Source organism: Primulina huaijiensis, chromosome 3 (genome assembly GCF_012295235.1).
Source record: "Primulina huaijiensis isolate GDHJ02 chromosome 3, ASM1229523v2, whole genome shotgun sequence".
Taxonomy (NCBI): Eukaryota; Viridiplantae; Streptophyta; class Magnoliopsida; order Lamiales; family Gesneriaceae; genus Primulina; species Primulina huaijiensis.
This window is the reverse complement of record NC_133308.1, coordinates 19437273-19449812: the sequence shown is the minus strand read 5'-3', so window position 1 is coordinate 19449812 and position 12540 is coordinate 19437273. Positions and strand designations below refer to the sequence as shown.

Here is a 12540-nt window from a genome sequence, read left to right as displayed (position 1 = left end):
AAAACACATAGGATATCCATACCCGTAGGTAAGCGGTGAATCCCCGACTACAATGCATCGACTCCTATATGTTTCGACAGAACACCCAACCTTGCCACCTGATGACCCCATGAGAGTCGGTAAACAAGTCAAAGTGTAATTCTAGCACATAGAGTCTCAATGTTGTCCCGGGTCATAAGGACTAATGGTGTACAACCATAAACTAGGACTTTTCCACTCGATAAGTGAGAACCACTTGGAAAGTCCTTTAATGGAGGGTTGTTCAGTGCACTCTACCAGGAGCACCTATCTGCATGCTCGGACATCACAATGTCCCCTACCAATGAAACATGGTACTCACATCGCAGATACTAGTCTCAAGCTCGAGCGGCCTATATCCTTCTTAGCGGCGGCTGAATCGACTAGGAACCGTTTAGAATATACAGTATTCCGAATATGAGTTTCATGATATTCATCATATGAGCATCTCATATTCTTTCTACTATTTGTATATTCAAGGGTTTTATCTATGCAACTAGCATGGGTATACAGATAAAGATGTGCCAAAACAATAATTTCAAATATTAATAAAGATTGCTTATACATAGAGTTTCATAGTGCACACTCGGCCAACACTTGGCTCGACGGGCACCTACTCTAACAATATATACATGGAAACTTAATGTGAGAGGCCCGGTTTTTTTATTTCGGCATACTATATATATACTAGTAAGAAACTCATTCTAACTGAACAGAAGTCAATAAGAAAATCCAGCATCAAACACATACTGTGCAAGTTATCTTAGATGATCTTCCAAACTTCACAGCTTCATCTAGTATCTGAGTTGCAAACTCTCTTGTTGGAGACAACACCAAAACTGTTGGTCCTAATATAGGATTGTTGCGTAATTGCTTCAGATGAATAAAACCTGGAATCAAGTAACCCAAAGTTTTTCTCGAGCCTGTCTTGGCAATGGCTACAAAGTGAATATGGTTGAATTATTTATGATTGAATTGTAATTTAGATAAAATATAATTTATTTTGTGCACATATTTACTTAATTGTTCGTATACATAGATTCTGTACGAATATAAAGGCAAAGCAGTAGCACAGATCATCTCCGGATGATGATCGTACTCCGATATGGTTCAATGATGACATGTAAGTTATAAAATTATATTTTTGTTTATTTAGTCTCATTTTTTGGTAAAAAAAATTTATATACTTGTCGTTGCTAATTTTAAAAATTTCGATAACAGATTTCAGCCGGATCACAATAAGGTTATCCGGTTCATTACTGCTCAGTTTTCGTTACAGACATGCGACGAAGGCTATTCATGGAAGCATGTTACTGCAGACCAGCGACAATGGTATGGGGATGAGTTCGCTGTAAGTTTTGGTATATAGATTTTTATTGTGATTGCTTTACGTCATAGTAACAATAAATTTCATTACTATTGTCTTGCATTTTATTGACGGAAAAAATATAGATGCCCAGATCATCTCGACGATACCATCAGACAGCTATGGTACAAGAATGTAGCTACACAATATCGTCGCACTATTCACTCGTGGAGGAGTGCTGATCGTCATCCACAAACAGTCAGCGACGAACGCTAGGCTTCATGGATGTTGGCATGGAGTGACGAGAGGTGGCTGGCTAGGGCAGCCAAGAACAAGGATAACTGGAATAGCGAGCCAGCAAGACCTGGGACTGGGACTACAAAGCACATTGCTGGCTCGAAGACTTACAGCGGACATTGCCAGAAATTGGTAAGTATGTTAACATTTCATTATTAAACATACTGATTATTTTTAAAATATATGCTTTTATTGTCTCTAATTACATACAATAGAATTAATAATGCACTGAGAACAAAATGGTAGAGATCCGACGTCGTGGGAGTTATATGTCCACACACATCGACGCGACGACGGATCATTTGTCGACGAGCGTTCACGACTTGTTGATGTAAGTATTATGTTTAATTATAATTATATCATTTTAAAAAGTGTTAGGAAATATTGTTTGTATATAACTTTTTTTTCTTAAACAGCAGTCATGCAGGCTTACATGAACGAGTTTTTGACACCTATCGACGATGAGACGATTCCTAGTTCACCTACTTCAGGAGAGGTGAACAGCATGTTCAGAATGGTCGTCGGTGGACAGAGCAGTTCCAGCAGAGGGCCACAGGATACAGAGAGGATGCGAGCAGAGTGGGAGACACAACAAAGGATTAATGAGTATCTCCGTATCGACCTGCAGGCGACGCAGACCACTTTGGAGGTGACACAACAGGAGAATGCGTCGTTGAAGGATAGGATGACGAGTCTGGAGGAGCAGGTCAGTCGAATCGTCGCTGGATTGCCGCAGCCACAGCCACAGCCACAGCCATCCCGACGAGTTCTGTATGGTCGAGACTCATCTAGTAGAGGACGCGCTTTACCAGGGTCAACACATTTTGATGACTCTTACGCAGCTGGATCCTCACATCATCGACGTTCGGGTAAGTTCTTGTGGTACTCGTCTGATTACATTCCACCATCACAAGACTTTGGTCAAGACGACGGTGATGGCGATAGCGACGATGCATACGACGACGATGAAGCTCAGTCTCCTTAGTTTTTTTATTTTATCTACGCCTGTATTTATTGAGATTTATGAACAATTTGTTTTTTCAATTTTATGACATTATTTAATTTTGTTGTTCGATTATTTTATCGCAAGTTTAAGTGTTTCATAGATTATTTACTGAGGAGATTAATTTAAAAATTTGTAAAAATAATTATAAAACTAAATTTTTTGTATTAAATAATAAAACACAATTTTTTTTTAAAAAAAAATATAATAATGGTTGCGACAGTTTAACTAAAAACCGTCGCTAATTAGCTACGGGTTGTATAACAATTGTCGCTAATTAGCGATGGTTTAAACCGTCAATGGTGTGCTGTCGCTGAGCCACCAAACTTAAATTCCTACTCTCTAAGTAAAATGAGTTTAATGGTGAGCAGGGTCGAATCCACAGGGAATGGGGGATGATTTATTTCGAGTAAAATATAAATACGGGGGGGTTTTGGATAAAAACAAAATAATTAACCTCTGATTCAAGGGGATTTTCACTATTCAATTGTGTCACTGTTCATCGGCTAACATATTATTTATTCATGCAGTTACTAGTAATTAACCTTAGAATTATAGGGATAGCCGCTAAAATTTTTTATGTTTTCTTAAATTAATTGACCGAACCCAGTATCCCGTCAAAACTTATTAATAATCAACTGGGCACGATAGCGCTCCATATTAATTAAAGATAGCTTTTAGATCTGTGAAAACAGTTAATCCTAAAATCTAACAACCGAGATAGCTGCAATCGATTGATCGAGTTTCGTTAATTTATTTAGATTAAACATGCTATGATAGCACAACACACCTGATCTATCGCTACTCATTTACCAATCGTTCATGACAATTACGGATCACTGAATTCATGGATAGCAGTAGAAAATTATATATCGAAATAAATTGTCAGATTAACCGAGATACAACTTTAATTGAATTAAATATAAATCAACAAATACTTGAACAAAACACGAATATTAAATTAAAGTGCAAAAAGACTCACAGTGATAAATCGAAATAGTAAAAATATCCCTTGAATCAAAAATAAAACTTAGCCTAAAGGTGTGGAGAAAACCCTTGCACCCTTCTTTCTCTTCACTTCACGTGAGTTGTTAAAGAAGAGTTTGGAGAATTCTTTCTTGTGTAAAATTCAGCCTCTCTCCTGACGTTGATTAGGTTGGAAAGAAAAAATAAAATATTTTTATTTTTGGGTCCAAAAGAATATAAAAGCCCAAATATCTAAAATTAAATCTAATCATTAAAAAATAAAAAATATTATTTTCCTTGATATAAAAATTCCATATTTCTCACTAGGCAGCCAAGGAATCGTCACAAGGCGTGACCATGCCTTATCCAAAAACATCTTCTGAATTTTTCTGCTCCATGATTCCCACTAAGTTCATATCGACAACTTTAATTGTGATGTAAAATCAACCTTTTTAGCCCAGATTTATCGCAAGAGTAGAAAACTTCCTTCTACAATAAAATCACACAAAAATGTGTCAATTAAGTACGTTGGTAGTTGTAACAATGAGAGATATGACAATAAAAATACAAACTATTATGAGCCTATCAGTCAAATATCGTCGCTAATTAGCGACGGTTTTTAAATACTGTCACAATATGATAGCGACGGTGATTTTAGCGACGGTTTTAATTTCCGTCGCTAATTGCATTACCGACGGAAAAAACCGTCGCTAAATTCAAAATTTTTTTCTAGTGGCCCATCGTAAGTTCATAACATCTTTGCAAAATCATTATTTTATGAACCGGATCGTGTATGAATTCAGTTTCACAAAATTAAATTGTGAGAATATCTCATAGCTAGCAATATTTGTGTCATTTATTTCTAAAAAAATTCCATCCAAACTTGATCAAATCATTAAATATCTAAATATAAGAAGTATTCAAATATATATGCTCTGATATTTTGAAACAATTTTACAATAAAAAATCCACTATATATAATATATTACTTGTGATGTGTGCTAAATAATAATTGGACATTTAAAGGTTTATTATCCACGATCATTAGTAGTTCTTTTTGTAGGACATAAAATTCACTAGGTTTTGAGCTGCAAATTCACAAAATACCGTAACTTTTGAAAGTAACAAAAAATGATTCAAACTTAAATAATTATTACAGTAAATATCCTAGACTAACTTATAAGTATTATTATACAGATAAAAATATGTATATATATTTTTTTCCATTATAAATCATGTTGATTAGCATGATTGGAAGCATTATTGTGAATTGAGTCATGGCGTGAATAATTTTGGACCGGCAATGCAACGACCATTTCCGCGTGAATAATTTTGGACCGGCAAATGCAAGGACCATTTCCAACCACACTGATTAAAATTAGTAAAAATTATTTAAATTTAGGTAAGGAAACATCTCGTCGAATCATCAAATCAAGCAGTCAATAGATATGGTGTTTTTGGCCGAAACGAAAGGGAGATGAGGGAAGGGTCGGTGGTCAGGTGGCTATGATTTGAACCATATTAGTCCGAGATTCATGTTGTAATGAAGAGTGATTTTGGTTTCCTTAAGTTGCAAATGGAGAGTGATTTTTGTTGCATGCATGAATCTCCTCCAAGATTGGTGCACTTCATTTTCTCCTTCCATATTGTACGGCCTTCATATATAGTGTTAGTGATATCCCTCAGGTCTTTAGAATACATGTAATGCTCATTTGGGAATTTAGTCCCTTTAATTACGATATACAATAATTATGACATTTTGAACCATACTTGAAATGTATTTTAGGTTCAAAATTTAAAATTGAACTTCCGTACTAATCGAACCAAAATTTCAAATTAATTCTTATCCTTATATTATTTCAGTTGAACTGACATTTTACTCCTACTATTCGATTATTTAGACAACTCAAGAAATTAAACTAGGCTTTATAATTATTTATTTATTTTGTTAAAGCCTTTAATTAAAATTATTAAGCTAAAATAATGTCTCAATTGTGGGAAAGAGAAACCGGACCACTTTTCCTTCCATCGGTATTGAAAAAGTTATCGATATTATTATATATATATATATATATATATCCATATAATTTATTTTTATGCAGTGTATGGATGAGATTTAGCCAACAACATAATTTATATGTTCGCATTAAAATAAAAAAAGAAAATAGAGTGCAGATTCAAAATTCATAATCAATTTTAATATAAAATTATCAGTGACTCTAAGATCATCTCTTTTTGTCAAAGAGTAACATATCTAGTTTTTAGTGTGTTAGAATTCTTTAATTATTTTATATTGGAAATTATCCATTCAATTTATTACAAATTATAGTATATGTGAGGTTCATTTACTCTAACAACAATAAATGATCAAACAATAATGGTTTGATTTAAAACTGTAGCAGAAAAGGTTTTAAAATACTTTAAAACGGACCTCAGGGCCTAGAAAAAATTTCGGCATTACCTCCCCGTAAGTAGGACATCCCGAAAACTCAAGCAGCATTTTATATCAAAATATACTCCAACTAGAGGCATTAAAACAAAACCAAAGTCAACAACCTATAGCCGCACTGGCCAGGACTAAACAGAATTTAAAACTTACCAAATACTCGCCAGATAATTAAAATCACAGAGTCGCCTCAGAATATAACAAGAACAACCAATATCACTACAGATACACGGGGCATCTCCCCGGCAAATAAAATACAATACAAGACTGAAACAAACTCAAGACATACATAGAGACTAACTGGGAGACTCCACTGAACAGAACCAAGCAATCCAACCTCAATCCCGAGCTCCACTGGCGGAACCTCGACCTGATGCTACAAATTGACTCGGGAGATCTACCATGGTGCCCAATAGCAACCACAATAGCCCCCCCAGTAAACAACTGAGGTTAGGATTCTGGTATGAAACAGTTCAACAATAACAACAATAATCATAAATCATGCATAATCATATAATAAAATGTAATATGTAATGCATGAAAGGCTCAACGAATAATTGGGATAACAGGAGCCAACAAACAGTATGATAACAACTGGAATAATGCTCGAGCAACAACACAGGAGAGCTACATCGTCATGCAGCTAAACCGCCCTGCCAAGTATGTGAGGTATGCCAAGCTGTGCTGAATACCACCCCTGACTCGGCCTCCATACAGCTGATACGATATAATAGGATGGCACAACAGAACAGACTAGATGACACAATCCCAGCGCTCACCTCAAAAGGCTGCACTAACCACGGAATTGTTCAATCACATCTACGGTCTCATGTGTATAGGCCTATCAGCCACACTATGATCCCGAGATAAACAACAGTGTCAGATAACAATGGATATCAACAACGGGCTAACAAGAACGATAGGGCTCAACATGAATGTCATAACAGTATGCCCTATGCTAAATGCCAATAATATGTCACAATAATAAACATATATCACAACGAAGGCATTTAACAACTTACAACAGTCAACAAATCATAAACACGATCCGTGCAACACAGAATGACAATTAAAAATGATTTATGTTTTACCGTCGTATGTTATCGAGCTGTAACATACCTATACCAACTTGAAAATCCAATATCAACTTCACTTCAAGACTCTCGGCCTAAACAAAACCACAACAAGTCGATAATGAAAACTACATTCCATACCAATATCTGATATGGCGCAAAAGAGCATAAAATTCATATCTAGTTCATTTTTGACCAAAATCAATATCCGCTAATTGGAAATAAAAGACAACTCAAATATCTAGGTCTTTTTTTGAAGAAACAATTTCCAGAATCCTAATAGATAAATCCCAGAATTAACAAGAAGACACTGCCACTCAACAGATTTTTGGTCAGAATCTTGTACTAAGCAGTTTAGGAAAAATGAGTATAACTATCTCAATTCTTAATGGAATTTAACGATTCTTATATCATTACAAAGACAACACATAGCTCGACAACTTTTATTTGAATCACAAGTTCAGAATCCGAGTGCATAATTGACAAAAACTCGAATTACAGTAGGTGTCTTGCACAGCACAGTTGCAGAATTTGATTTGTGCACATTTGGTAGAAAAATCATAACAAATCCGTTTCTTATCGAAATTTGATGATTCCAGCAGCTATAAACAGAAAACATAAACCAATACAAATTGTATTTAGGTCATTTCTACAAATTCAAATTACAAAAATTGCAGCAACCCAAAACCTCTCATCCCAAAACCGGAAGAATTCGAGCAGAAACAGAGCACCGGAACAACAGCTTCGATCTACCCGAATCCTTGCTCAAACTTCGCGATTTTTGACTTGAATCGAAGCTTATGTTGTTAGAAAGACATCCCTTTAGACCGATTGAGATTTAGACGCCGGACGGAGGAGATATCGCAATTTTGCCGCAGCTGCTCCAAGGGTTGCGGGAATGGAGTTTTCTTCTTCCTTTCTTTCTTTTTCCTTCTCTCATTCGTTTCTTCCTTCTCCTTTTTGGTAAGTTGTGTTAATGTATATGTATATATATATATATATATTGTGTATTTGGTTACTAAAATAGTAACTCAAGCCCATTTATCCCGATCTGAATTTATTTTGCTCTCGTGTGTTATTTAAACTCTATATGTATTTTATACATTAAATTCTCCGATATTCTAAAATACATATTTTAACACACTTCTTGAATTTATTTAGCATAAATAATTATTTTAATTTACAACTCAATAATTATTCTAATTATACCAAATTACCGGATAATTAATTACAGGACCTTACACTTTTCTACCCCTTAAAACAAATTTCGTCCTCGAAATTTCAGTTTATACACATACATCTTACACACGATACGACACCAACAATACATTTCTAAGAATCAAACAGCTATGGATAAGATGCTTTCATCTTCTCTTCCGTTTCCCACGTTGATTCTTCTACACCATGCCTCTACCACTGAACACGTACAAGTGGTATAACTTTATTGCGTAAAACTTTATCTTTACGATCCAATATACAAATAGGATACTCAGTATACGATAGAGACGGATCAAGTTCAACCTCATCAGGCTGAATCGCATGAGATGGATCGGGCTCATACTTACGCAACATAGAAACATGGAAAACATCATGGATGCCAGATAAAGACTGGGGCAAATCCAAACGATAAGCGCAAGTCCCAATACGCTCAACAATCTCGTAGGGGCCAACGAAACGAGGTCACAACTTACCTCTGATACCAAAACGAACAACATCTCTAAACGGAGAGATTCTCAGAAATACAAAATCTCCAACTTGAAATTCTAGAGGGCGACGACGTCTGTTAGCATAACTAGCTTGTCGATCTTGGACAGCTTTCATTCTCTGACGAATCAACTGGACTTTATCATGCATTTCCTGAACAATGTCAGGTCCAGTCAACTGCTTCTCACCAAATTCATCCCAACAAAGAGGTGATCGACATCGTCTGCTGTACAAAGCTTCAAAAAGAGCCATACCAATAGTCACCTGGAAACTGTTGTTATATGAAAATTCTACCAGTGGTAAAGCTTCCTGCCAACTATCTTTAAAATCCATGACTACAGCTCGAAGCAGATCCTCGAGTGTCTGGATCGTGCGTTCTATCTGACCATCTGTCTGAGGATGGTACACAGTATTCATCGCAAGTCGTGTACCCATTTCTTTTTGGAAACTAGTCCAAAACTTTGATGTGAATCTAGGGTCACGATCTGAGACTATTGCAACTGGAACTCCATGAAGTCTCACAACATTTTCAATATAAAGACGAGCCATCTTCTTGTACGAATACGTCCTCTCATACGGAATAAAGTGTGCCAATTTAGATAATCTGTCGACAATCACCCAAATGGCATCAAAATGACGAGAAGTACGTGGAAAATGCGTGACAAAATCCATAGCCACGTGCTCCCAGTTCCACTGAGGAACCTCAAGACAATGCAATAATCCTCCAGGTTTCATTCGTTCTGCTTTGACTTGCTGACAGATCATAAAACGAGACACAAACTCAGCCACATCCTTTTTCATATATTTCCACCAAAACTGAGGCCGTAGAATATGATACATTTTCCTGCCTCCTGAGTGGATACTATATCGAGTACAATGAGCTTCTTTAAGGATGGCTGTACGCAATTCAGGAATATCTGGGACAACCAATCTACCATTCGACCGAAGAGAATCATCTGAGTGAATCGAGAAACCAGATTGATGTCCTTGAGATACTAACTCATAAGATTTCAGAATTCGATCATCAGTTTTCTGAGCTGACTTTACAATCTGAATCAACTCTGGCTCAACAGAAATCTGAGACACACAAACAGCATTACCTTGGATTTGAAAATCCAACCCAGAGGTGCAAATATCCTCTCGTAACTTAGAAACACGAATCGAGTATAAATTAACATCAACAACCTTACGACTCAAAGCATCGGCAATGGCATTCACTTTTCCAGGATGATACTGGATCTCAAAATCATAATCTTTCAAAAGATCCATCCAACGTCTCTGTCTCATATTCAGATCTGACTAAGAGAACAGATACTTCAAGCTTTTGTGATCAGAATAGATTACAAATTGCTCCCCAAAAAAATAATGTCTCCAAATCTTGAGAGCAAAAACGATCGCAGCCAATTCCAAGTCATGAACAGGATACTTAGACTCATGCGGTTTCAACTGACGAGAACCATAGGCCACAACTCTGCCATGCTGCATCAGTACACAGCCTAATCCTCGATTTGATGCGTCAGTACAAACAACGAATCCTCCAGAACCACTTGGAATGGTAAGAACTGGTGCAGAAGTCAATCTCTTCTTCAACTCGACAAAACTTGACTCACATTTATCAGACCAAATGAATCTCTGATTTTTCTGAGTCAGTTGAGTGATAGATCTAGCAATCTTTGAGAAATTTTCGATAAATCTCAGGTAATAACCAGCTAAACCCATGAAACTACGAATCTCTGGCACATTGGTCGGTCGTGCCCAGTTCAGAATTGCTTCCACTTTACTTGGATCGACAGAAATACCATGTTGAGATATGACATGGCCCAGAAACACAACTTTATCTAACCAAAACTCACAATTGGATAGCTTGGCGTACAACTGCTTCTTTTGAAGAATTCGAAGAACGATCCTCAAGTTTTGGCATGCTCTTCCTCGGACTTGGAATAAACAAGAATATCATCGATGAATACAATCACAAAACGATCGATATATTTACGATATACTCGATTCATCAAGTCCATAAACACAGCAGGAGCATTGGTCAAACCAAAAGGCATAACCAAAAATTCAAAGTGTCCGTATCTCGTGCGAAAAGCTGTTTTTGGCACATCTTCTTGTCTAACTCGCACTTGATGGTACCCAAAACAAAGATCAATCTTAGAATACACCGAAGTACCTTGCAACTGATCTAACAAGCCAACAAACAGTACGATAACAACTGGAATAATGCTCGAGCAACAACACAGGGGAGATACATCGTCATGCAGCTAAACCGCCCTGCCAAGTATGCGAGGTATGCCAAGCTGTGCTGAATACCACCCCTGACTCGGCCTCCATACAGCTGATACGATATAATAGGATGGCACAACAGAACGGACAAGATGACACAATCCCAGCGCTCACCTCAAAAGGCTGCACTAACCACGGAATTGTTCAATCACATCTACGGTCTCATGTGTATATGCCTATCAGCCACACTATGATCCCGAGATAAACAACAATGTAAGATTACAATGGATATCAACAACGGGCTAACAAGAACGATAGGGCTCAACATGAATGTCATAACAGTATGCCCTATGCTAAATGCCAATAATATGTCACAATAATAAACATGTATCACAACGAAGGCATTTAACAACTTACAACAGTCAACAAATCATAAACACGATCAGTACAACACAGAATGACAATTAAACATGATTTATGTTTTACCGTCGTATGTTACCGAGCTGTAACATACCTATACCAACTTGAAAATCCAATATCAACTTCACTTCAAGACTCTCGGCCTAAACAAAACCAGAACAAGCCGATCATGAAAACTACATTCGATACCAATGTCCGATTTGGCACAAAAGAGCATAAAATTCATATCTATTTCATTTTTTACCCAAATCAATATCCGCCAATTGGAAATAAAAGACAACTCAAATATCTAGGTTTTTCTAGAAAAAATAATTTCTAGAATCCTAATAGATAAATCCCAGAATTAACAAGAAGACACTGCCACTCAACAGATTTTCGGACAGAATCTCGTACTGAGCAGTTTCGGAAAAATGAGTATAACTATCTCAATTCTTAATGGAATTAACGATTCTTATATCATTACGAAGACAACACATAGCTCGAAAACTTTTATTTGAATCACAAGTCCAGAATCCGAGCGCATAATTGACGAAAACTCGAATTACAGTAGGTGTCTTGCACAGCACAGTTGCAGAATTCGATTTGGGCACATTTAGTAGAAAAATCATAACAAATCCGTTTCTTATCGAAATTTGATGATTTCAGCAGATATAAACAGAAAAATTAAACCACTACAAAGTTTATTTAGGTCATTTTTACAAATACAAACTAAAAAAATCGCAGCAACCCAAAAACGCTCACCCCAAAACCAGAAGAATTCGTGCAGAAACAGAGCACCGGAACAGCAGCTTTGATCTACCCGAATCCTTGCTCAAACTTCGCGATTTTTTACTTGAATCGAAGCTTAGGATGTTAGAAAGACATCCCTTTAGACCGATCGAGATTTAGACGTCGGAAGGAAGAGATATCGCGATTTTGCCGCAGCTGCTCCAAGGGTTGCGGGAATGGAGTTTTCTTCTTCCTTATTTCTTTTTCCTTGTCTCACTCGTTTCTTCCTTCTCCTTTTTGGTAAGTTGTGTGTATATGTATGTATGTATGTATGTATGTGTGTGTGTGTATATATATATATATATATATATAT

At 36.5% G+C, this 12540-nt stretch overlaps 2 long non-coding RNA genes across 2 annotated transcripts; one reads left to right on the top strand and one right to left on the bottom strand.

The window, feature by feature from the left end:
• Positions 1 to 1631: 1631 nt before the first annotated feature.
• Positions 1632 to 2145, top strand: LOC140972207 (uncharacterized). Its single transcript, XR_012174467.1, has 3 exons — positions 1632 to 1757; positions 1855 to 1956; positions 2041 to 2145. It is a non-coding gene; the product is annotated as an uncharacterized lncRNA (long non-coding RNA).
• Positions 2146 to 6011: 3866 nt separating this feature from the next.
• On the bottom strand, positions 6012 to 8010 carry LOC140972206 (uncharacterized). Its single transcript, XR_012174466.1, has 3 exons — positions 7798 to 8010; positions 7156 to 7196; positions 6012 to 6433 (listed from the first exon to the last, which is right to left on the bottom strand). It is a non-coding gene; the product is annotated as an uncharacterized lncRNA (long non-coding RNA).
• Between the last annotated feature and the right edge of the window lie 4530 nt (positions 8011 to 12540).